The 26,930-nt window shown below is 44.1% G+C and overlaps 1 protein-coding gene across 1 annotated transcript in view; it reads right to left on the reverse strand.

Annotated features, from left to right (window-relative positions):
- SLC1A2 (solute carrier family 1 member 2) overlaps window positions 1-26,930 on the reverse strand; it is a 131,216-nt gene that overhangs the window by 85,653 nt on the left and 18,633 nt on the right. The gene's annotated exons all lie outside the window — the stretch shown is intronic.

The raw sequence follows: 26,930 nt of genomic DNA on the forward strand, positions 1-26,930 counted from the left end.
GCCTGTTCATTACTTTCCCTGCTATCCATCCGCCTTCTCATTTTGTAAATCGTATCCATTTCGGCACTTATTGCATATCAGATGTGCATAAAGTGCACCATAATTCACATCAGTAGTGATTTTGGGCCCAAATGTCTACCTATAAAATAAAAAAGAGAAACCATGCTCTTCACAAGGTCAGGTCAAAAGCCCTGAGGAAAGTTTTCCCAATATATAATCTACGTGTAAACCAAAAGGAAGCATTTAGCGATCAAAAGCTTTTCATCTGCTGTTATTGCCACATTTACTTTGCTGCTGTTCAGACTGATAAATGCTGTATCATTTATCTTGCCTGAATTCCATGGAGAAGCTTATGGCTGGGAATGAACAAGGTCTTATCCTAAGTATCAGTCACTAAAAGCCTTCCTTCGAAACCTTCACTTATTACTGGGGTTTACACACTGGCCAGGAGTGCCTTTTGATTTCCAACAAAGCCATGCAGACCTTGGGCTCCTTGAGGGCTGTATCCAGCTGCAGAGCCCAGACAGGAGATGCTGTTGCCTGCATTTCAGAGTTAAGATCTATTTCCTTATGTCCTGTCACACTTCTTTGCCTTGAATTAAGAAAACATAGTCTCCTGGTATTATGCATTTTCGTAGTGTCTTCTATCCAAAGGTCTTCAAAGCACCATTCGCAGGCATGAAGTAATTACGGCTCAGTTCAACCCATGTGAGATACAATAGACCTTGTTATTTCACAGATGGGAATTGCCCAATGTCAGACAGCACACATGGTACAGATGGAATAGTACTTAAATATTTTGTCTCTGAGTTCTGTGCTTAAACCACAGGACAACAGAACTTGAAGTTAAATGTTATTTGATTGAACTGTGTGGAACATGCCTCCGTCGACAGAGGCATGTAGATTTGTGTATTCGAAAAAGGGAAATGAAGCCGCGATTAAAATAATCGCGGCTTCATTTAAATTTACATGGCTGCCGCGCTGAGCCGACAAACAGCTGATTAGCTGTTTGTCGGATCAGCGCGCTAGTCTGGACACTCCCCTGCCGACATCAAAGCCCTTTGTCGGCAGCCCCAGTAAACCTCATCCCACTTCATGCTACTTCATTTCCCTTTGCCTATCTGTCTAATCTACATGCCTCCATCGACGGAGGCATGTAGTCTAGACACAGCCTCAGTGTTTTTAAATCTGATTTGAATGGGACAGGAAAATTACAAATTCCTTTGAAAATAAGTGTTAAAAATTAGAGAGAAACCCAAATAAAAACAGCTGCAAATATCCATGAATGTCCAATGAGTGTCTGAAAACCTGAAACTTAGATTTTGTAAATTATCCTTTCTCTTGCAAAAGTCTGAATCAAAATCGTGGATCAAAATGTGACTGAATTGACAGGTACTCAATACTCACTGCACTTTTAGGCCATCTCTGTAGAAAATGGAGTAACAAAGTGGCAAATATTCCTCCTTAGAGAAAAGAAAACTGAAGCAGAGAGGGAAAGCAATACAATGAAAACCAAAAATTTCATTTCCATTATCTCACTGCCCCATAGGAAAACCAGTAGAGTAAAGCAAATGATTCACTCTTCTACTATATTTCATTGTCACTACACTAAAATGTTATAATCTCTGCGTGTATAATATTCTACAGCTGTTCTATGCTATTTTAGAGAAAATGGACTTAACCCTCATCTGAACTTCCAAAACCGTCCCATGCAATTAGTAGAAGTTTTAAAAACCAAAGATGAAATTAAATATATATATTTAATGACTTTGCTACACAGTCTTAAGCTAAAGGAAGACTTAGTAATTAATCTATATCTATTTAATATGAATTTCACATTATTTCAATGACACAAATCTGTTTGACTATTTTATATTCAGTTATTTAAAGACCACAGTTCATCTTCTACACTTTTTTCTCTACCTTGCAGCCTAATTAAATACATGCTTCATTATTTCCAAACTATGAAATGCCTTTCTCTTGCTTTATTTAAAATTAATTTAAAGGCGAGAAGTCTAAGAGGAATTCCATGCTCTGAAGACCATGGATCATGTGATGCATTTCAAGCATTTTTTTTCTTCCTACTGATTGGCCAAATTCTTCTCTCAATTTCACATTAAGGTCAATTTAATCAGTATCTGTGAGAACGTAATTTGGCTCTACATCTGGATAATACCAAAGAATCAGTCTGACTACATATACTAGTCTAGTTTGTGGGATGAAATGTTGGGAGTTCAAGATGCATCACAGAACTTTGGGATGGTGGTATATTACTAGGAAAAGCAAGACCGCCCTTGGTAGGGTGCTGTCCCTTAGATAAGATACTGAAATGCAGCTCCTACCATCCAACCCTGCCCCAGTGGAATTGAAAGACAGCATGGAACTTTTTATATAATACTTATGGAAATAAGCCAGTGTAATGGATGACATTCCATCACTCAGTAAAGTAGGTTCTTACATTTAAGATGATGAGATATTGTTGAGCATCTAATCACTGTTGTGCTGACCTACAGTTACTGTAATGTCAGTATGAAGCAATTTGGAGTATCGTGGGTCCAATTCTGATCTCTCACAGTTTACTTCACCTGGGTTTCTTATATAGACAGGAGAAATTCAGAACAGAATTGGTTGCTTTGGATATCAAAACCAAAACCTATTGCCATTTGTGATTGAAAATACCTTTTCTATTATTTGGCTGAAAAAAAAATTAAAAAACAATTAATAGTCTTGCAGCACCTTAGAGACTAACAAAAAATGGTTTCATGAGCTTTCACGGGCAAAACCTACTTCTTCTGATGAATTATTTTGCTGTTATTTAAAGTGATATTGTAAAGATTGTAAAGATTGCAGTTAGAATTGTGCAATTCTAAGAAAAAGAGTGATTCATTAGTCTCTTGTTTTTTTAAAAAAAGCCCCATTGAAAACACCACTATTTATTGGCAGCACCTAACTTTCCAGGTCTCCGGCTTTCATCCCATGCTTGTAGTGATACTATCTTCACCAACCAATGGCTCAAGGAGATGACAACAGGTTTTTATCACATTATTTTATTTTGAAGTGAAATTCTTAAGTTATAAGTATGGCAACACAAATTGTGATTAACACCCCTTCCACCTTCCCCATAAAATGGAAAGGACAATGCCAGATATCAGAGGTTAGTACTGCCACCAGTAAACTTAATGCTTGACACATGATGGTCCCAAATGTCTGTTGGGCCTTCCAATATGAGGACAATGCTGTTAGTATGTCAGCCAGCACTGGCCCAAAATTCTGAAGTGAATATTTATCCCCGAGAATCAGGACAAAAGGAGTACCAAGCTCTCAGATCCAACCAAGGTACATCCAGCAGCAGAATCTGAGGAGAATGCAATTGTATCTTTTAACTATCTTCTGACTCCTCTGATCTTGAGCCATCAGGCCTGATTCTCACTCAAACACAAATTATACTTTGCTTGAAGTCAGTGGGCCAGAATCCATATGTACTGGACATTAAACAGAGCAGATTGAAAGGTCAACACCTTCCAATCTGCTCTGTTTAATGTCCAGTACGTATGCTCTGTCTCAAAAGCTGTCTGGGTCAAATGGAAAGAAATACCAAATGGAGTGAAGACTCAGAATGGCGGGGAGGGTATGGAAATCAGTGCATAATAAAGTAAATGGAGCTAGTAACGTGAATCAATGCCACCTTCTTTTCTTTAATACATAGAAACACTCACGTCTCTAACTTCTTTTCACAACCCCGTTTTCTGGCACAAATGACATACACAAAAAAAGGAGAAAAAAAGCGGGCCCCTGATGGGATGCATTTAGATCTAAAGATTAGGAAAGATTGTCTAAAAAGTATGGAACTCACATTAATCTGAAGGTAGAAGCACTGGAGCTAACAAAATGCAATTTATTAGTCATATGGAATGGTTTGGGTTTAGATCATATCCTATTAAAGATTCAAGAAGCTTTTCTGTGACCTAAATGGAATGAATCTTGGCAGGCTGTAAACAGCCAGTGATAACTACTATTATCTCTTTGCTAATTTGCTCTGCTTCCCCCAACAGTTTTCACATGTGATTGGTTTCTTACAGGGGAACTCTAGCCAATCAGAAAGAAAAACATGTGGTGTGTGGCTCGGTGTGTGTTTGTTGTCCATGTGTGTCCAAATCGGACTTATGCTCACATTGAAAACAAACAACAAAATCAATTGCAGTTACAAAAAAAGTGCTGGGAGCTCTGTGACCTCTGGTCTGCTGCAAGTTCAGACAGATCTGAGTCTATCCAAGTCCGGGTTTGCTGATCTTTTAGACTGTAAGTCTCGCCTTTGTTTTTTCTGGTGTACGCGAGGAGAAGGAGGCTGGAGAGGATTAGCTAGCTGAAGATCTGGCCCATAGCTTCAGATTCATCCTACAAACACAATGGAGAATGCATACTGATGAGATGAGAGGACAGAATTGTTCCCAGTAGGAAGGCAAGTGATAGTACCAGTGTCACACGGACAGCAGATTTACAACTCTGATGTTCCATTGGAAACTCATTCATATTTCTGGTAGCCTCATCCTCTCCCTTTCTTTCTGTCCATAGCTTATGTTCTGGGTTCCACCGTGTAGCAATGATGCATATGTATATTGCCAGTTATATATGCCTCACTTCACCCACCTTGACAGACTTTCTGCTACCGAGTATCTGGGGTCTGAAGCCTGAGTACATTGGTGAATCAAACCCTGAGTTTTTAATTGTTGTATCTCAACCAGAGAATCTGAGAGGCATCATTGGAAACTCACTTGTTACCCGACAGTCTGGATCCCCTCTTATGCCATATCACCATAGACTGTGTATGCCATGGACTCAAGGTGTAGTACCTATAAGGTACAGATGAAGTAGTGCACAGGGCTGGTCTCTTAGATTGCATCTACACTGCACCCAGAACTACGCAAATTGCATATCTTATTCTGAGTTAATTTTTAAATAGCTCATTTTGAAATTTGGTGTTGTCTACACAGCACTTATTTCAAAATAAATCGCTATTCTGAAACATCCCTTACTCCTCATGGAATGAGGTTTACAAGACACTGGAATAGTGAGCCTGTTATATTTTGCAATAACGGGCGTACTCAAAAGACACAGAATAGGCTGTAGTGTAGATGTAGGCTTATTTAACTTGGATCTTTTAAACAGTTACCAGTCCATGAGAGGCCCCTTCCTCTCATCCCTGACAGCTTACTTTGCTTAAGATCCAAAGCTAATAATGCTAAAGCAGAAAGGACATCAGAGAAGAATTGGGTAGCAGACTTAACAGAAAAGATGTTTGGACTCAAAAGCAATAAAAGACTGTCATGATATCCGGTAACCATTCCAAAGTTCTGATAGAAAAGAATCCACAGCTCAGAGACTGAGGGTATGTCTACACTACAGCATTAAATCGAGTTAACTTAATTTGAAATAGTTAATTTGAATTAAGCTAATTCAAAATAACGCATCTATACACAAAAACTATTTTGAAATAGTATTTTGCTATTTCAAAATAGCACGTCCACACTGAGTGGACCCTGAACCAAAGTTAAGGCTGGCTGGAAGCAGTGCCGGCAGGGCATCAGGTTAGGACTTAGTGTGTGGGGCTGCTGCCTGAGGCTATCTGAGCTCTTAAAGGGACCCTACCCCCACCCCGGACAGACAGTTCTCAGAGTTCCCCGCTTGCTTGTCTACCTCGATGAGAGACAGCAAAGCAGTCTTGTCTTGGAGTGCCTTGAGTGCCCGCACTTGGGACACCACAGCACTATGCCACAAGAAGCCAGAGCTGCCCCAGAGCATGCCAGTGCATCTTGTGGGGTTGTTGCCATCAGCCCAGCTGCACTTGCTGCAGGCTGCTATCCAGGGGGGTCCATCAGGGGGCTGTCAGGATCCAGGAGGCCCTGCAGGAGAGTGTCCACCCCGAGGAGCCCTCAGAGCCACCCTGGTCCTCTCCACCGGGGGCTTGTGCCCCATTCCTCCCTCACATCCTTCCACTTACCCCTCCCTAGCCCCCCTTCCTGATGTTCAAAAATAGAAACTGGGTTTATTGAACAAAACTGGGGGGGGGGATGAACCTCTGGGGAGATGGGGAAGAGAGAGGGTGGGAAAGAGGAGGGGGAAACCTGGGAGGAGGGAGCTGGAAGGGGGAAGCAAGGGGAAGAAGGGGGAGGGGAAGCTCAGGGCCCAGGTCTAACCAGACCAACTTGCGGGTCTAACCAGACCAACTTGATTTTCATGCAGACCTGCTCCTGGATTCGCATGTGGCCTTTGGTGGCCAGGCTGGCAGCTATCCTGTCATAGACAACCTCATTCCTTGGTCTAGTGTGGAGATCATGGACATTGGAGGCATCCCCCCCAAACCTGAATAAGGCACATGATCTCCGCCCTGGACCAGGAAGGCACCTGCCTTCTCCATCCCCTGTCAGACTCCTGGGAGCTGGCAGACTGCTCCTGGGGAGTGGTGGAGGGCTGGCTGCCAGTGGCTTGCTGGCTCATGTTTTGGGGCCACTGGGTCAGGGGCCTCGGTGGCCACTGCTGGCTCTGGGCTGGCAGGCTTGGAGCTGGCACAGGCACTGTGACCAGGGTCTACCCCTTTAATGGTTCCGGGGCTGGGGGAGAGGAGAGTAAGTTTTCCTGGTTGTGCCCAGAGTGGCCACCAGGGCTCCCTGGGAAGGGTTGGAGGCCCCCTTTTTCGAATTAAGTGTCTACACAGCACTTAATTTGAAATAGCTATTTCAAATTTGGTGTTACTCCTCATAGAATGAGGTTTACCAAATTCGAATTAAGCGCTCCGCTATTTCGAATTTAATCTGAAATAGCGGTTTGCCTGTATAGACGCTATTGAAGTTAATTCGAAATAACGGCTGTTATTTTGAATTAACTTTTGCAGTGTAGACATACCCTGAGTAATGATAACACTGAGTAATGCAGATGTATAGAGAGTGTGTGTTTGTGCATTCTTTCTTTGGGCCAGGTCAGGATGCAGACTAGAAGAATAACTGATAATATGATTTCATATGTATTTCTAAGACTACATTTACACTGAAATAAGATGGCTCAGTTTCATTGACTTCAGTGGGGCTAAATTTGCTTCTACTAGTCAAGAATTTGCCCACAGGCACTTATAACAGGGACTTGAAGGGTGTGTCTAGATTACAGGGTTTTGTCGACAAACATGGACTTTTGTCCACAAAACTATACCTACGTCTACACTGCCGTTGAGTTCTGTCAACATAATATCGACAGAACTTAGCAGTTTTGTTGACGGCTGTAAACCTCATTCTATGAGGACTAATGCCTTTTGTTGACAGAGTTCTGTCGACAGAAGGCGTTATTGCATCTACACTGTCCTTTGTGTCTCCACTGTCATGTTGACAAAGTGGCTTGCTTTGTCGACAGAACTGGATGTGGTCTAGACACTCTTTGTCGACAGAAGCTTTGTTGACAGTATCTGTTGACAAAACTTCTGTCAACAAAAGCCTGTAGTCTAGACGTAGCCAGAGTCATGTTGCTGAGTTGCTGTATGCCTCAGTTTACCATGTCCTAAAATAGTATTAATTTTTACTGTCTACGGATGTGTACTATAATTTTTTACTAAAGCATTTTTAGAAACTATTTTGAAAGTTATAACAGAAGTACAAAGTACTGCATTACTATCATTTTATCATTAGCACCACAAAAAGGCTATGTCTACACTCGTGGCTTCTTGCGCAAGTATGGCCGTTCTTGCACAAGAATCCGCAGAGCATCTACACTGCCCGCCCGCTCTTACGCAAGGAAATTTACAGTACGGCGTGGTAAGAGAGGGCTTCTTGCGCAAGAGCTATGCTCTTTTTTAACAGGTGTAAGCCCTCTTGCGCAGGAGCTCTTGCACAAGAGGCAGTGTGGACACTCAGCAGGGATTTCTTGCCCAAGAAAGCCCTATGGCTAAAATGGCTGTCGTAGTTTTATGGCACAAGAGCATCCACATTGCCATGGGAGCTCTTGCGCAAAAGCATAGCACGCACATGGCAGTGTGGACGTTTTCCTGCGCAAGACTTCTTGCACAAGAACCCTTGCACAAGATGTTCTTGCACAAGAAGCCGCGAGTGTAGACATAGCCAAAAGGTTTTATATTTTTTAAAAAGGAAAATAGAAATTCATCTATTGACCTGCAAAATCACTGGAGCGTGCTCTAATAAAGAACTTTAGGAGCAACTCACAAAGGGATAGCTCAGCAGTTTGAGCATTGGTTCCATAAATCTAGGGTTGAGAGTTCAATCCTTGAGGAGGCCATTTAGGCTCTAGGGCAAATCTGTCAGGAATGGTATTTGGTCTTGCCATAAGGGCCAGGAATTGGACTTGATTATTTAAATTCTATGAAATATGCCTGTCTCCATATATTATTACTCAAACTGTCTTACTAGCCACATACCTGCCAGGCACCTCTCATTGGTAATCCTGCAAGCTGTCTGTCATTTTCTATTCTTAGAAAGTCTCTCAAGACTGGGAATCATACAAATAACTGTGGCAAAATAGAAATTGAGAAGGTGGCCTCAGGGAGTCCACAGCTTCCTCTTTTATCCTGTAACCACAACTGGTCTTGGCAGGCTGAGGTGCCTCTTCAGGTCATAATCAGACAACCCCATGGACTAATTTGAAATGAGGGCAATTACATCCTAGTGCATTTCTGTTCCTTTCTACCTTGATTATTATTCAAAACAATCGCTCTAGTGTGCTATTGATAAAAATACATAACCATATTTAGGACAGTTGCAAAGTATCCTTTAATTATTCCATTGTTAAGGTCTCAGCTCCCAATGTATTTTATGTCTCCTGCACCACAGAGGTCTCTACGGGAGCCAGTGAAATTATCTATATTTCATGTTCCTGTTAAAAGCACAGTTACAGGCATAGTAAATAATAGCCAGGTCACTTTAGTCCATGTGTCTTTAGAGAGTGAAAACAGGATTCAAAAAATAGTATAGAAAATTGTAAAACTCTGATACACTGAAGAGCCTTTCTGACATATTTTAAGCAAAATTGTACCCCTGTCATGTCTCATTCTGTGACTAATTTTTAACTATTTCATTGCTTTTGATATATCTGCAGCATGTTTGTGAATCAAAAATAAATGTATGTAGACCACCATTATCACTATGTTCCTACCTTATTTATAGCTGTGCTCTATGAAAAGACAGAGGCCAAATTCTGATTTCAGTTACCCCAGAAGTAGCTCCAGTGAACTCAGTTATACAGTTGGTTAATGGGAAACATGGGAGTTGCGATTGATTTTTACAATGCATTTAGAAGAGTGGGATACAAGAGGAAATTTAAGTATAATACACAGAGAGTGAGTCAAATTCTTCTTACATGTATGCAATAAAATTTTCATTAAGATAAATGAAAGTTGCGCAGTTGTAAGTGGTTAGGGAATTTAGCCTATTTCCATGCAATTATTCCTAGTATACAGCAGCCCAAATTAGAATCGGGGCATAGTTCTGCAGCACTTGTTAGACCTGAAAAACCACTGGCCTTATTTTTCTTTTATACTGTTACTCTGTTAAATTCAATAGTTTCAATAGCAAAATACTAAGTTTTGACTGATAGACAAACATTTTGGTATCTGCTCCCTTAATTTAGTTTCCAGTGGATAATTGTCTGAATATTTCACTTGTCAATATTTTAAATGACTCAGGCCTTTGAATTATTAATATAAAATTCCTTGACAAATGTGTTTGAAAAGCAAAGAGTTTTAACACAAATCTTACACTAAATGCTTCCTTGTTCCAACTGCACCTCCCAAATGACCTCTTTAGAAAGAGAAATCAAAGAGGAAACCAATATCTCCTAGCATATTAAATCACTTTTGCGTTTCCCAGAATAATTACCATGAAATATTTTGTTAGAGAAATATAAATATTCCACCTAATTTTGCAAAGAGCTTATTGTGGAGCTTCTCCAATACTGAGAAGCAAAGTACAAACCCCATTGTTTTGACTGCACTAAAATAGTGTCAATCACTATTCATTCTAAATATATGTATCATATCATGTACAGGCAGTCCCCGGGTTACGTACAAGATAGGGACTGTAGGTTTGTTCTTAAGTTGAATCTGTATGTAAGTCGGAACTGGCGTCCAGATTCAGCCGCTGCTGAAACTGACCGCCAATTCTGACTTACATACAGATTCAACTTAAGAACCCCAAGTCAGCTGCTGCTGAAACTGATCAGCCGCTGATTCCAGGAAGCCCGGGGCAGAGCAACTGTGCCTCAGGCTTCCTGTAGTCAGCGCTGGTCAGTTTCAGCAACGGCTGACTTGGGGACGCCTGGGGCAGAGCAGCTGGGGTGCTGCTGGGTTGCTCCAGTAGCGCTGCTCCTCGGCGCTACTGGACCAACCCAGCAGCACCCCAGCTGCTCTGCCCCAGGCATCCTGATTCAGCCGCTGCTGAAACTGACCAGCAGCGGCTGATTCAGGATGCCTGGGGCAGAGCAGCTGGGGTGCTGCCGGGTTGGTCCAGTAGTGCCCAGAGTGGCGCTGCGGGACCAACCGGCAGCGCCCCAGCTGCTCTGCCCCAGGGTCCACAACAAAAGCCTGGTCTGCTGGGGGGGGGGCACACTAGCTGCGCCCCCCCCTCTCCCAGCAGACCAGGGACATGGGGAGCAAAGCCGCAGCGGCGGGGTGCCTCGCCTCTGTGGCTTTGCTTTGGCGCGGGACCCGCTTTGCTCCCGGTGCCCCTGGTCTGCTGGAGACGGTCCCCAGCAGACCAGGGGCAGCGGGAGCAAATCCGCAGCCATGGCGGGGTCCCGCGCTTCTGAGGCTTTGTCAGAGCAAAGCCTCAGAAGCACGGGACCCCGCCGAGGCTGTGGCTTTGCTCCCGATGCCCCTGGTCTGCTGGAGACAGTCCCCAGCAGACCAGGGGCAGCTTTTCTCGCCCCGGAGGTCGAGGTGGCTGACCGCTGCCTGTGAGCTCCAGGGCAAGAAAGTCCCGTTCGTAAGTGCGGATCCGACATAAGTCGGATCCGCGTAAGTCAGGGACTGCCTGTATGTGGTAAATATATTTCCTAACTCACTGACCAGTGCAGTTGCTTCCATATTTTATAGCTAATAACTTTATTTGCTGACACACAAAAGTAAAGCCCAGAATGTTTTTGAAAGCATAGAACATTGTGCAGAAAGTAAACTAAGCCAACTTTTCTTCAGTAACCCTTATTTCAGTTTCTGTTTATGCCAAACTGCAGCTTCAGTAGTAACTATTCTAAAAATACACCCAACAGTTATTCCTTCTCCAGAGGTAAAGCTGAAGCAGCTAAAATGCTGCAGGAGGAGCTGTAATAAGGCAAAATCTGCCACTCAAAATAATGGCAGAGTTTAATCAATTCAAGTCCACTTCATCAAGTACTAACATGACATTTTAGTACTGCAACCCATCTGTCATTCACATCCCTCAAAGATTACAGTCCAGGGCAAACAAATGGTAAAGTATTAATTTCAGTTATCATCATTTTCCAAGATCTTTGATGAACTGATAACCTTATTTCTGATTTTCTTAGCTCTAATGTGGAGAGGAATGGGTCATCTGATAATAGTCCTTGATAGATCTGATGAGAGAATCTCAGGTAAAATATTCAAAAATGCCTAAGTGACTTAGGAGCCAAAGTCCCATTGACCTTCAAATTTCTCAGATACTTTTGAAATGTTTATTCTTCCTACAAAAAATTGATTGAATTTCATTTAATTCGTGTAAAAAATTAAAGACATAAGCGAAATATGAGTCTTAGGTGTATGTCCAATACTTTCCCCTCCATTTCTAACCCTATTAATAAACTTCCCAAAGACTTTCCTGGGAGACTCAGGGGATCATAGTCAGACTGGGGTAAACAGTAGAACTTTCATGTAACTTTGGGCTATCTCCCAAATACTGAAGACAGTAATGTAAGTTCCACACCAGGTACAAGTTATGCTGAAAACAGCAGGAATATGTGGTACAACAGTAGAATATGAATCCATTTGTTATGGAATGGGGCCTTGATTTTTCAAAGCCATCCACATGAACAGGTCCCCATTATTAAAGTCAGGTTCGAGGCATCTGCTCAGTTTGCACATTATACTTGTTTTGCACACCCGTTGAAAGCCAAATTGGTGCAAGTCATTTTCTGATCATCTCATATTAGATGGGGGCCAAACTTGATCCTGATTAATTTAAAACCCTTACTGCCAATGATAATTCACTTGTATCTTTGTTTACATCACCAATGAACTTGGCTCAACATCCTAGATTCACAAACAACATAACAGACTGCAGTTGGTATATGCACGAAGACACATTGATTATATTCTTAAATTTAAATAAACAAACATTTGCAATTTGGGAGATTAGCAAGACTTTCTGAATTAATGTGGAAAAAGTCAATAATTTTTCCATAGTACTACATGCTCTGATGTATTTGATCCTGTTTTTTAGGAGACACTCTCTGTCTTCATTTCATCCATGGATGGCAATAACAGCAACTTTTGGTACATGTAGGCTTTGGAATTCACTCATGCAAAAACTTAGAATATTAACTGGGGGTATGTCTACATTCCATCGTAGTTCAAACTAGGGTGGCTAATGTAGGCATTCGAACTTGCAAATGAAGCCCGGGATTTAAATATGCCCATATTAAATAAACCCCATAGTTTAAATGCGCTGCCATTTTTAAATGCCTCATTGCAGGAGGAGTAACGGTAGTTCGAATTAGGAGCTTTAATTTGAACTACCTAGTCCGTGCTGCGTGTAGCCGCAGACAGAGAGTTCGAACTACAGGGCATTTAAAAATGGTGGCGCCTGGGAACATGCAAATAAAGCCCAGGATATTTAAATCCCGGGCTTCATTTGCAAGTTCGAATGCCTACATTAGCCACCCTAGTTCAAAGTAGGGTGGCAGTGTAGACATACCCAGAAACAATAAAACTAATGATTTTCTATAGCAAGGTGCAAATGGAATATTTTTTATTGGTAGAAATAGTGGTGGTCTAAATAACTAAAGTGCATGACTTAAGGACAAGAGAAAGTAAATTTGTATGGTGCCTATAACAGTGGATATTGGTCCATGACTAGGGCTTCTGGGTGTAGCAATGCAAATAATATAGACTTAATGAGTTGCTTGGGGTTTTTTAATTGTCTCCACTTATACTATCTAATTTTATGTTAAATCTCTAATAAACTTTACTAAAAACAAACAGTAAAGGCCTTGATTACTTGATTGCCTAATCAGTCTAGCTAATTATCATCCTTCACAACAGCCATTAAAGGCTTGTTTTAAGGGGGGGGTGTATTTCTCCTTTTATGTTGACTTGAGGAATCATAAATCATTCTCTTTCCTAGCTATCTCTTTCGCACAATAAAAGGTCCCCTAAATCACCAGGAAATGTAATGATTTGTCAAATACATGGATTGGTCACATAGATTCATAGTTTCTGAGGTCAGGAGGTCATCTAGTTTGACCTTCTATCTAACACAGACTGTAGAAAGATTCCAAAATAGTTCTTGTTTGAAACCTTATTCAGAGAAAGCTCTTATGGCCCCTACTAGAAGTCAATGTCTTGTTGTCTTTTTAATTGAAGAGTTCCAATGTATAAGGATACTTGTTGGTTGGATGCATTGTTTAGTCACAGGGGACCATGTAATTTTTGGAAATAGCCTTTAGAGCTATGTCACTTGAATAGTAGGGATATCAAGAGATGTAGCTAGCCCACTGGGAACACTAAGCAAAAACAAACACACACACATACACCACATAATAAAAATTGAATAGGGGAGACCCTTGAGTTGCTTAGTCCCATAAGCAGTTGTTTAATTTGCTTATGCCTAGCACCAGCTCTGATGAGTACTAAGATCTGTTCACATATGAAGCCAATAAAGAAAAACACATGTATCCATGTTAAGATTTCACTCCTTTCCAAACAAATCAGGTGTGTTCTTTCTTTGGATGTGAGCTCTCATTGTCTTAAGCAGTATCCTTCTCTTGTAGTCCTCATGCCTCTTTCTGCATGGATGGTTTATTTTTAGTGAACTTTTTCAAAGAGTTTATTTTAAAGCCTGGCTAATCTTTGCTGCTCCATGGACAAGGCTGATCTCTTGATAAATCTTAGCTAAGATTTGTGTTCAGCTGCAAGAAGATACCAAATGGCTTTTCAATTAATCCTCCTTTAGGTCTACACCATTGAAGAGAAGACCTATTGTAAATTAACTACAAAAAGGAAGCTAGAATGCTTGTGACTCGGCTTCCCTGTTTAAGATTCTAATGGAATCTGAATAGTGTTTTGAGGGGGGAGGAGTTGCACACACTTGTTTTTTTCTTAGTGAGCTTCTCTTTCTTCTTGGTGTATTTTTAGAATCACTCAGATTCATACCATTCTGCCTGTAATTACTGGTTTCTCGGTGCTCTTGGCCACCACTGCACGTGTCCCTGCATTAACATTTTTCTCCTGCTCCTGCCTTGCACCTGGCCTTGCCTCTGTACTGAGCTTTCCTCTTTTCCTCCTACCCTGCTCACTCCAGTTCCTGACTTCCAGCTTGACCCTCAGCTCTGGCTCCTGACTAGATATTCCAACCTGACCCTGGACTCTGGTGCAAGGATGTTAAGAACTAATCGACTATCTGATAAGCAAATGCTTATCGGATAGTCGAGTCGACTAGTCAATTCCGCCTCCCCTTGCTGCCTATATCAGATACAGGCAGCAAAGGGGGTACTTCAAAGCAGCAGTGCCGCATGGAGCCTGTATCCCAGGCTCCATCCAGCACTGCCACTTTGAAATGCTGTGGTGACGTTTCAAAGGGGCAGCACCATACAGCTGATCCTGGGCTCTGTGCAGTGCTGCTCCTTTGAAATGCTGCCATGGCAATTCAAAGGAGCAGTGCTGCATGTAGCCCAGGGTCAGCTCTGTGCAACACTGTTGCTTTGACATGCTGAGGTGGCATTTCAAAGGGGCAGCGCTGCACAGAGCCCAAGATCAGCTGTCCAGCACTGCCCCTTTGAAACGCTGTGGCATTTCAAAGCAACAGCACCATGTGGAGCCCAGTATCAGCTGGGGATTCTCTAGCTGACCCCGAGCTCTCTGCAACATTTCTGCAGAACCCGGAGCCAGCTGGAGAATCCCCAGCTGCTCCCGGGCTCCGTGCAGCGCTGCTGCTTTGAAATACTGAGCAGAGCACAGGATCAGCTGGGGAGTCCCCAGCTGATTCCAGGTTCCAGGGAAATTCCAAACTGGCTCTTGTGCATTTCAAACTGGAAGGGCCCGCATGGAGCCCAGAGTCAGTGGGACTTCCTGCTGGCCCCGGGCTGCACGTGGAGTTCCAATTTTGAAACTTTCAAAGGAGCAATGTGGAAGTGCCTATCGACAGTTGACAAAGGAGCAATGCGGAAGTGCCAGTATGGAAATTCCATCAACTACTTTACTAGTACATTAATCATTATTTAACATCCTTACTCTGGCTATCAGTTTGTGCCTTAAGGTTTTGCCCTTGGCTTTGGCTCCCCTGCTGCACACTCCAATCAATAGGGTATGCTGCTTTCATCCCGGTCAGCTGACAGAGAGCAAGATTTGCAAAAATGGGCTATGACTCTTCTCTTCTATGCTAAATAATCCTAGAATGTTGCTTTCATTTCAGAGACAGAGATACACATACCTACGAGAAAAGACTGCATATTTTGCAATTTTTCCTACTATAAAACACCAATCTGTTGCTAAGGATGGGCGGTTTGTTGAATTCTTGGCCAGTTGAGTGCCTTATAAATACATGCAAATATCTCTGTGATACTCCAACTAGATCTTATAAATGAGACTGTAGTAGTAGTGCTGTGTCCTATTTTGGGCATGAATTTCAGATCTTAGATCCCTGGCAGCAATTCATATCACATCTGAAGGAGGAAGTCAGTTTGCTGCTGTTAATAGGTTTTATCTTCTGTCAGTCTATACAAAGAGCAACCTGGACACTGGTTGTTGGAATAACAGATGACTTAGCTGTCTCCTAACTGGAAAAAAGGAAAAGATCTGAAAGTTAGTAATAAGGGAGCATAAAAAATACCAGCAAAAAGAGGAATTACTTTTGTTAGACTGAAGCCCCTGGGCCTTGCAGTAATTCACTGTTTATTTCATTCATATGAAGCAAAGAATATATGCAAAAAAATTGTGCTAATCACATCAGCTGAGAGTCCTGGCCTGTTCTCATTCACTTACATATTGTTGTTTTAGGAGATTTCTGGCGTATTAGCCAGCCAGCCTTAAGACTCATTATATCAGGCTTCTGGCGCTTTGCATGGTAATAATAAGCAGAGAAAAAACTGCATGCTCCAAAACCCCAAAGGCATTTCCTCAGCTTTTTACTTCACTCTTTGCTATTTGATTGGTAATATTTCCTTTTACAGTGATGAGGAAGAGGGAGTTGTCTGTTATTTCTGAATCATGATTACTGCTGTCTTTGCTGAGCAGATAAAACATCCTCTAATGACAGCCCGAGAGCAGATGTGATAAATCGTGCACACTGTTCACGTGTTGATTCCTTTTTATCCCCACTGTTTAGTGTCCATGGATATGTGGTTCTGGACCTCTCATATTCCTAGCCATTAAGCCGCGCTTACCTCAGACTGGCAATCTGAGCTTTTTCCATGCCCTTAGTTCAAAGAGACATACTTTCCCTCCTAAATCACTCAGACTGCAGTGACGAGACTAGACTATACCGATGGATAAGTGGCCCTTTTCTATCAGTTGTTCTGTGCCCACTGACTGCAGCCCAAAAACATTCTTGAGGAGATTTTAAAGCCGATTAGACTACCCAACTGCCACTGAGAATCTATGAGGGTATGTCTACACTACCCCGCTAGTTCGAACTAGCGGGGTAATGTAGGCATACCACACTTGCAAATGAAGCCCGGGATTTGAATTTCCCGGGCTTCATTTGCATAAGCCGGGCGCCGCCATTTTTAAATCCCGGCTAGTTCGAACCCCGTGCCGCGTGGCTATGAGGAGTAACGTGGAATGAGGAGTAACGGTAGTTCAAACTAGGAAGCCTAGTTCGAACTACCTAGTTCGTGCCGCGTGTAGCCACGCGGGACGGGGTTCGAACCAGCCAGGATTTAAAAATGGCGGCGCCCGGCTTATGCAAACGAAGCTCGGGAAATTCAAATCCCGGGCTTCATTTGCAAGTGCGGTATGCCTACATTACCCCGCTAGTTCGAACTAGCGGGGTAGTGTAGACATACCCAGAGAGGTGGACTCCTAATTCCCATTGTTCCCTTGAAAATATCACCCTGAAGAGATAAAAAAAGATGTGTATTAATTAGACCATCTAGGCCTAATGAACACAACAATCTAGGATCGTTCCCTGTACTAAATTTGAGTGATTTGGCCAGTCCACTGTTAAAGGATGAATAATGGATCTTTGCTATTTTCCCTGGGACGCTATGCTGCAGCCTAGTTAATTTAATCATTAATAAATACATATATCCATTTCTTATGAATTATTTTCTGGATATTCAACCTAATTTCTACTTTGTTTCATTTTATCTCACTATTCCTAATTCTATTTCCTTGGATAAAACTAATTAATCCCTTCCCCTCTTTGGAAATGCATGATTAATTCTGGAGTTCCACATCTCAGCATGCTGCTCAAATATTACAGAAAAATACTGTGCTAAGTATGCATACTACATGATCCTTATACACGTAAAGCTTCATACAAATTATTTATTGTCATCCTCCTTGCGTCCTGTAAAGATAAGTAACAACATTGCTTTGTTTTCTTATTTTGCTAATATAGAAAACTTTCCCATACTTGTGTATGCAAAACTCTCATTCTACTTTTCAGTCTCTCCAAGTAGCCAGCTGTTGTGATGTATATTCTAGCTCAGCTGTTGGAGTTAGTCTGTTCTCTGTTTTCATTATGGAATTCCTATCATTGTCTCAATAATAGGAAAGCACATTTCTTTCTGTCTAGTTGAAGTGAAGTATGAGCTGACTTGAATGACTGGCAATAAGACCACCTACTCTTCAGTGTGCTTTCCTTTTCTAGGATAAGCCATGCACCAGGTATGTGCCTCTGCAAAGCAATGACCCTTACCTCTCTGCCTCCTTGTTCCATTTTTGCAGTGTGCACATTAAAGTCCTCTGATGGGCACCTGAGCAGATAAGGTTCATGCTTGTTTGGCTGTTAAGAAAGCAGCTTCTGACCTAGACTCATAGCACTTTTTTTCCACCCAAGTACATAAAACCTGTCTTTGATCTTGTTCCTGCATATCAATGTCCATCTGGAGTGTAAAGAGAGTTAGAGGAGAGCTGTGAGAAAATTCTGCATCCTCAAGGTTATAAAACTCCTTACCAACATATGGTGTATTTTGAGCATATGCACCATCACTGTATGGAAAGGTAGGAGTGGATGGACTGTTTCTATGGGCACCATGTGACAGAAGTAGAATCACAATATCACAGGTACATGTAATTGGTCTACTGTAGTCAGGCTCAGCTCCTTAGACTTTAGTCAAGTTGCACCTGCCCACACCAAGTCTGAATTTGGCCTCAAAACGTAAGTAGTTCCAAATTAAATCCACAAAAATAGAAGACAGATCTGGCTGCACACTGTATCATTCAGTTCTTGAAGGGAAATAATGTTCTGTTCTAGAAAGGTCCCCTTTATTACCTTAATCAGGACCTTGGAGGAACCCAAATAATGAAAGATCCTGAAGAACCCATCCCAAAGTTAATATGAGAACACTGGGGGGGGGGGGGGGGGGGGGTGATGTATTGGTTCTAGGCAGAAAATTAGTAAAACTATTGATGTTCATTAAATCATCCAGTTCTTTGCAACAATAGTCAGCCTTAAGGCCAAATTTTGCCCTTTTCTACTTGAGCATAACTGCAACTGACTTCATTGGGAATTGCATCCACTTATGCCTAGGTTGAATTTGGTCCCTAATGTATTAATTAAAGGCCATTGGTTACCTAAGGCACAAGTATAGTGCCCTCACAGACTGAGGCCAGCAGAGTATGATATTATCTAGGCATTTCCTAAGTCAAACTTAAATGAGCTCCATATTCCACTTTAAGAACAAATGTTCAACATTTTCTCCAATAATTTGAAAATGTTATAGTGGCAGAAGCTATCAACAAAAGGCTTCAGTGCAGATAAGAAAAAACTCGGTGCAAATACAAATTGGCTAATCAGAGAAAGCTGTTGTTCACATCTCTGAGAACTCAGTAAAGATGGATCAGGCTTTGTAATGTTTTTAAGTTGTTATACAGAAGCCTACAGTACACTCAGTCACTCACAGCTTTTGAAAAAGCTGAATATTCTGATATCATTTTGTAGGCATTGTAGGAACAGCTCTGGATCTTCCAGAAATAAAGTGGATAATGTGTCTGTGATACCAGAACAAACTTCCATGAATTTTAAAGGTAAGGATAAGGCCTGCCTTCATGCCCACTCCTGTGGTTCTCTTCAATTCTGTTTTGAGATGTGCATCAATCCATATGATGATTTCAATTTTAAGCTTCTTAAAAGAGTTTTAGGAAATTTGGCAAAACAAAATGTTAGGAGAATCTTTCTGGGGAGAATATAGATGAAAAATGTATTATTTAACTAATACATAGTCCAGAACTGAAACTTTTAACCTGAGCATTCTATTTGCCCTCACTTAGACAATCCATACATCCCAGTTTACCTTTACCTGTATACTGGCCTGGAACAAACTCCTGGATCAGGGCATCAGTGAACACCTGGAAAATTTTAGTCCACACCCAGATCCAAACTTAAAGGCTTTCAGGCCCATTTCCACAACCATCCCATCTCTACCAAGAAAAGCTGTATAAAAGGCCAGGAAATACCTGAAACATTATTTCTTGAATAATTATTCCTTTAAAAATTATTGCTTAGATTATCATTTAAAATATTAGCATATTAAAGGGCAAAAACTCCTTTAGACATAAAAATACATAACCAATTTCATTAAAAAAATCTTTTTTTATTTGATTTTTTTAGACTTGAGGGAAAAATATGAAAGAAATTATGTTCAAAACATAGCCCACTCTGTATTAATTAGATGATATAACGGACTAAACCTTTGCAGCTGCTTAACACCTCCAAAAAATAGATCATATATTCTATGGATTAAATATATAAATAAAAGAAAGAAGCTTATGGCTTACATTGTGCAGCCTGACTTTTCACTGCTACAAAAGTCTCCTAACATTTTCACAATGAGGCACTCAACATCACAGTCCACAGCTACAATGAATATAGGATTGAATTTTCTGTTGCTGAAAACCATTAATAATTCACACTTGAATAATCAACATGACAATATTAGGTTGCCATGGTAAGAGCCCTATTCATAAAAATGTATTTGGGCCATTTGAGCATGAATGTTGCAGAGAGAGAGAGAGAGAGAGTGTACACAGCTGGTTATAATTGGGGTTGCCTCAAAATACACAATCTGCAACTCATTAAATATTGCATTGTATTTTACACAAATCAACAGAGCTCCACTCCAGTTCATGGAGCTGGAACAATTTACCCCAGTAGAAAATGTAGACCATAAACTGTAAGGCAGTGCAAATGTTACCAGTTTGAATGGGGAGGAGGAGTGAGAGATTGTATTTTGCATTTGTCTTCTAGTTGCACTCATTTGTGGTTACATGTGAGTTTCATGTTCATATTTCAATAGACCAATAAGAGAAAGAGCATGTGTGTATGCATCTCACTGTACTATATAGAATCAGATATGGTGACCTAAATGTCACTGGGCCAATTTTTTAAAATATACACTAACGTGCTTCTGTAAAAAAAAGTCCAAGTCATATTTTTGTGTGAGCTGAAGTCATTATCTGTGACTCCTGTAACTGAGACTCCTTCCTGGAATCTGAGGCATGAAAGTCAGCCATGAAAAGGGGCAGTGAATGTATTGGATATTGTCTGGCATTGCAAATAATTTCAGAAGGAAAGGTATGGGAAAACTTTGTAGCTCAAACAGTTATTGCCAACATGAAGTTGTAATTAATAATTATTATTATTTATTATTAACAAAAATGGAATTCACTGCTGCATCCTCTGGGCCTCTAGTTCTAATTCAGCTCATTAGTGGCCTAAATGCATTAGCCAACTAATGGCAGTTTGGTGACCATCATGAGGTTATACATTCCATTTCCTAAAGAACAGGTGCCCAATAGGGTTGGCAGGTGTCTGGTATTGTACCGGACAGTCCGGTATTTGTGCTCTGTCCAGTAAAAAGTCAGAAATACCAGACATGTGCAATGTCCGGTATTTTCTGATTTTTCCGGCTGGGCACCGGAAAGAAACCTGGCGTGGACTGGGGGGGGCGGGGGCGGCGGCTGGGAGTCCCAGCTGGGAGGTGGGGCTTCGATTCCCACCGGGAGCCCTCAGTCGGTTGAGTGTGAGGAGGGGAAGCCTCCTCCTCGCTCGTGCGTTGCCAGGAGCCTGCGTGGGACAAGCAGCAAGTTCCCAGGTCAGTCCTGCTCCCCACCAGCCAATTTGCTCAACCCTTCCCCCTTCCCGGTCGGTTCTCCCCCACTTCCCCTCCTGATCTTCCCCGGCCAGCCCCCCTGAATCTCCCCAGCTCTACTTCTCGCCCCCCCCTTCCTCCCAGCCAGTGCCGCGGCCCCCGCCCCGCCCAGCTCTGCTTCCTGCAGGCCCATTCCTCTTCCTGATCTCTTCCGGCCAGCGCTGCTGCAGCCCCTCCCGCCCTGACCGCTCTGCTTCCCACCCCCCCTTCCTCCCGGCCACCCTTGCAGCCTTCGATCGCCCCAGCTATGCTTCCCACCCCCCCTTACTCCCGGCCAGCCCCCCCCCTCCCACCCGTTCCCCCCCCCAATATCCCACGGCCAGCCCTGTTCCGCCCAACCTCCCCCCACGAACAGCCCTGCTTCCCCCCTTCTCCTTCCACCAGCCCCGTTGCCCCCCCTTAGCTGTTTACAGGCCCCCCCCTTCCTGGCCAGCACCACTCCCTTCCTGGCCGGTCCTCCCTCCCCCCCCAATGAAGCCTGTCTTTTTTTTTTAATAACTACCTGGTAATCCCTAGGGGTACGTCTACACTACAGCGCTAATTCGAACTAACTTAGTTCGAATTAGTTAATCCGAACTAAGCTAATTCGAACTAACGCGTCTAGAACTAAAAACTAGTTCGAATTAGCGTTTTGCTAATTCGAACTAGCATGTCCACATTAAGTAGACCCTGAACAGGGCTTAAGGATGGCCAGAAGCAGTGCCGGCAGGGCATCAGAGGAGGACTTAGAGCGTGGAGCTGCTGCCTCAGGCTAGCCGAGGGCTGCGCTTAAAGGGTCCCAACCCCCACCCCGGACAGACAGTTCTCAGGGTTCCCCGCTTGCAAAGCAGTCCTGGCTTGGAGTGCCCTGAGTGCCCACACTGGGCACATCACAGCACTCGGCCATCAGCCCGGCTGCACTTGCCGCAGGCTGCCATCTGGGGAGAGGGGGCAATTGGGGGGCTGCAAGAGAGCTTCCACCCCCAGAAGCCCGCAGAGCCAGCCCAGTCCTCCCCATCAGGGGCGCGTACCCCATTCCTCCCTCACCTTCTTCCACTTACCCTTCCCTAGCCCCTTTTCTTGATGTACAAAATAAAGGACAATTGTGTTCAAAAATGGAATCTGTCTTTATTGAACAAAATGGGGGGAGACTGGGGAAAGGAGGTGGGAGAGGGGAAGAGAGAGGCTGGGAGAGGGGAGGGCAACTACAATGATCAGGGGTTGGGAACAGGTCCCATATGAAGAGAGGCTAAAGAGACTGGGACTTCTCAGCTTAAAAAAGAGGAGACGGAGGGGGGACAGGATAGAGGTCTCTAAAAGCAGGAGTTGGGTGGAGAGGGTGCATACAGAAAAGTTCTTCATGAGTTCCCATAAAGAAGGACTAGAGGACACCAAAGGAAAGGAATGGGTAGCAGGCTTCAAACTAGTAACAGAAAGTTGTTCTTCCCAAAGCAAAGAGTCAACCTGTGGAACTCCTTGCTGCAGGATGCTGTGAAGGCTAGAACTAGAACAGAGTTAAAAGGGAAGTGAGATCAAGTCATGGAGGTTGGGTCCATGGAGTGGTATTAGCCAGGGGGTAGGAGTGGTGTCCCTGCCCAAGGTTTGTGGAAGGCTGGAGAGGGATGGCACGAGACAAATGGCTTGGTCACTGTCTTCGGTCCATCCACTCCAGGGTTCCTAGGGTTGGCCGCTGTTGGCAGACAGGCTACTGGGCTAGATGGACCTTTGGTCTGACCCAGGACGGCCATTGTAAGCTCAGGGCTCAGGGTCGGGGGTCTCAGTGGACCCCCTTGATTTTCATGCACACCTGCTCCTGGGTGGCCAGGCTGGCAGCTCTCCTGCCCAAGCCAGCCACTTTCCTATGCCTAGTGCGGAGATCGTGGACAAGGTCCACGATGTCCACACTAGCCCAGGTGGGTGCCCGCCTCTTGCGGTCCCGGGCAAGCTCCCGGGAGCCGCCAGCCTGGTCCCGGGAAGAGGGGGAGGGCTGGGGGGCATCGGGTGGCTGGCTCGATCCGTGCCAGGTGCAGGGTCTGCTGGCTGGGTGCTGGCAGGCTTGCACCTGTCACGGGCACCGTAGGCAGCCCGTGCCCCTTTAAGGGGTCCAGGGCCGGGAGTGAGGCATAGAGTTTCCCTGGTGTTGGCCAGAGTGGCCACCAGGGAAACCTGGGGAGGGCTAGCCTCCCACTAGTTCGAATTAAGGGGCTACACATCCCTTAATTCGAACTAGCTAGTTCGAACTAGGCTTAATCCTCGTAAAATGAGGTTTAACTAGTTCGAACTAAGCGCTCCGCTATTTCGAATTAAATTCGAACTAGCGGAGCGCTAGTGTAGCGCCTATTAAAGTTAGTTCGAACTAACGTCCATTAGTTCGAACTAACTTTGTAGTGTAGACATACCCTAGCAGTGATCCAGTGATCCAGGTTCTTGGAGTCTTTTTTTTTTCCAGGTGGTTGTGTGGGTTCTTTTTTTTTTTTGGTGGGGGTGTATGTGTGTGTTCAGTATTTTTGTTTCAGCTATCTGGCAACCCTACTACCAAACTCTAATCTAATCAATACCCACATTGGCAAGCTCAGCAAACCAAGGACTGAAAAGGTTATAGGGTATGTCTACACTACCACCCTAGTTCGAACTAGGGTGGTTAATGTAGGCAACTGGAGTTGCAAATGATGCCTAATCCGAACTACTTAGTTCGTGCTGCTTGTAGCCGCGGGCACGGAGTCCGAACTAGCGGACATTTAAAAATGGCGGCGCCCGGCAATATGAAAATGAAGCCCAGGAAATTCAAATCCCGGGCTTCATTTGCAACTCCGGTTGCCTACATTAACCACCCTAGTTTGAACTAGAATGGTAGTGTAGACATACCCTTAGAGACTGAATTCCCCTCATATTCCTACAAAACAGGTAGAGGGAGATTTTTCAAAATCATGCTTAGAATTAAATATCCAACTCCCCCCTGTGTCTTTACATTTTCCCCTTGAAGCAGGCACATAACTGAATTGGACATTGGCACTGCTCCCTTCTTGGAGATAAGTACAGGATGAATTCTGTTCTTCAGAGCTGAATTCACTTCAATAATCAACAATTGTTTTAATCTGAGTTAAATCACAGCTACTACTGATGCTGACAGAAAAATATCTGGGAAATGGAAAGTGTTTAGCGGGGAAATGTATGGAAAAGAAGAGGCAGATATGCAATGACAAAAGAAGGTGATAGGCTCTAGCGATAGGTCAGTGGTCCCCAACCATTTGGGGTTGCCGGGCGCCAGGCGGCGTGGCCGTTGCCGGGCGCCAGGGGGCGTGGGCCCCCCCATAGCTGCATTCCGGGGGCCGGCGCTCTCCCCTCAAGCGCCGCGCACCCGGGGCCGGCGCTCTCTCCCCGCCTCCCCCAAGCGCCGCACGCCCGGGACCGGCGCTAGCGCTCTGCCCCCCCCTCCCCAAGCGCCGCGCGCCCGGGGCCGGCGCTAGCACTCTCTCCCCCCCCTTCCCCCAAGCGCCGCGTGCCCGGGGCTGGGGACGGCGCTAGCGCTCTCTCCCCTCCCCTCCCGTCCCCTAAGCGCCGCACGCCCCGGGCCAGGTCAGCCCTGAGCACTTGGCGGGCGCCGCCAAAGGTCCCCGCGGGCGCCATGGTGCCCGCGGGCACCGTGTTGGGGACCACGGCGATAGGTGATAGGCTATAGGTCTGTGCACTGGTGGGAAGGGTTTAATGCAGACTGCCGGGAGACTGCACAGACCTCTTACTAATGAAGGCGTCGCTTTCAATGAGCCAATCATGGTGTTGCTTGATGGGGCAGCCTTGTATATAAGGAGCTGCCCAGGAGTGAGAGTGAATTAGGCCCTGAGCAGAGAAAATGCAAGACTTAGAGAAGCACCTTTGTGAGAGCAATACTGGGCAGGCTCAGGGAGCTAGAGAGAGAGGCACAGAGAGAGTGAGTTAGGCCCACTAGGGCCAGGAAGGTGCAAAGGAGTCACAGGGGAATTGGCCCAGGGAACTAGAGGCAGTGAAGAGGAGTAGAGGAGGACAGGACAAGGCTGCCCCCAGAGGGTCCCTGGGTCAGGATCCAGAGTAATAGGCAGGCCTGGGTCCCCCCCCCTTCTCCTTGTATCACACCTTGCCACCAAGCCATGGCCCATACAAACTATGGCTTGCCCCTGAAACAGAGGAGCGGGGCTTGGAGGTCATAGCTGGCTACAGTGGCAGGTGAATCTCAGGATTGCTGATACCCTCCTAGGAGGAGGACATGGCCTAAACAAACTGTGGCTTGACCCTGTGACAGAGGGGCTAAGCTTTGAGGCCACATTTGGCCACAGTGGCAGTAGAGATTAAGGACTGCTGATACCACACACACACACACACACACACACAACTGGAAGGGAGACAAGAAGCCACTTTAGTGGGCAGTGCCAGAGAGCAGCGTCCTGAAGAGGACACAATGGTCTGGGAATGATGTGCGTCCAGAATCTGAATTCGTACAGAGCAGAGTGACGGGTGAACCAATAGCTACAGGGAGGTGCCCTATGGACAACAGAGCTAATTCCCAGGATTACCAGGAGGTGGCACCATGGTAGCGAGTTGACGCACATGACAGGGTCCTAAATAAACACCAAACCATATGGGGCCAAATTCAGAAGTAATTGTGGAAGCAAGGTGAAGCTATTGGAATAGCCTCTTCTGCTAGCCTGAATGTGGTTGATTACCTGAAACAGAAGCAGTTTTCTGCTTCAAGTCTAGTGTTTGAAGAAGAGAGTGGGAGGAGCAGCATTAACCATGAGATGAAGGATGTTCCAGTGGTTAGAACGCTAGCCTGAGGATCTTCTCAAACCTAAGGTCAGTTCCCTGCTTTGACACAGACAGACTTTCTCCATGAACTTGGGCAAGTCACTTAAGCCTGCTCAATGCTTAAAAAGTTAGGTTGATAGCTTCAGTGCTCAGGGATATGAAAAGTATACACTCACTACTGTGGCCAAATTAATCCCCAGGTTAGATGTGACTAAGTTGACAGAAGAGTTTTTCCATTGACCCAGCTACCAATGCTCAGAGAGGTAGATTACTTACAGCAATGGAAAACAAAAACAAACACAAAAAAACTCTTCTGTTCCTGTAGGAAGTATCTACATTATAGTGCTGTAGCATCACAGCTGTGCTGTTATAAACCTGTGGACATGGCCTTAATTTCTGTGTCCCCCCATCTGTACTTCCTTTCCTCACAAGGGTGTTGTGTACATACTCAGCTATTTTGGTGATGCTATACAAGTGTCTTAGAACCGAACAGAAGTCTGTTTAATGCTTTCTATTTTCATTTGGAATTGCATTGGAAACAGATGTATATAAATCTCCCATTGCAGTGTTCTGAATTCATCACAGACATAACAGCACTTGGCTAATGCCCACTGAGGAGCAGAAAATGTAAATGACTA

Source organism: Pelodiscus sinensis, chromosome 4 (assembly GCF_049634645.1).
Source record: "Pelodiscus sinensis isolate JC-2024 chromosome 4, ASM4963464v1, whole genome shotgun sequence".
Lineage (NCBI taxonomy): Eukaryota > Metazoa > Chordata > Testudines > Trionychidae > Pelodiscus > Pelodiscus sinensis.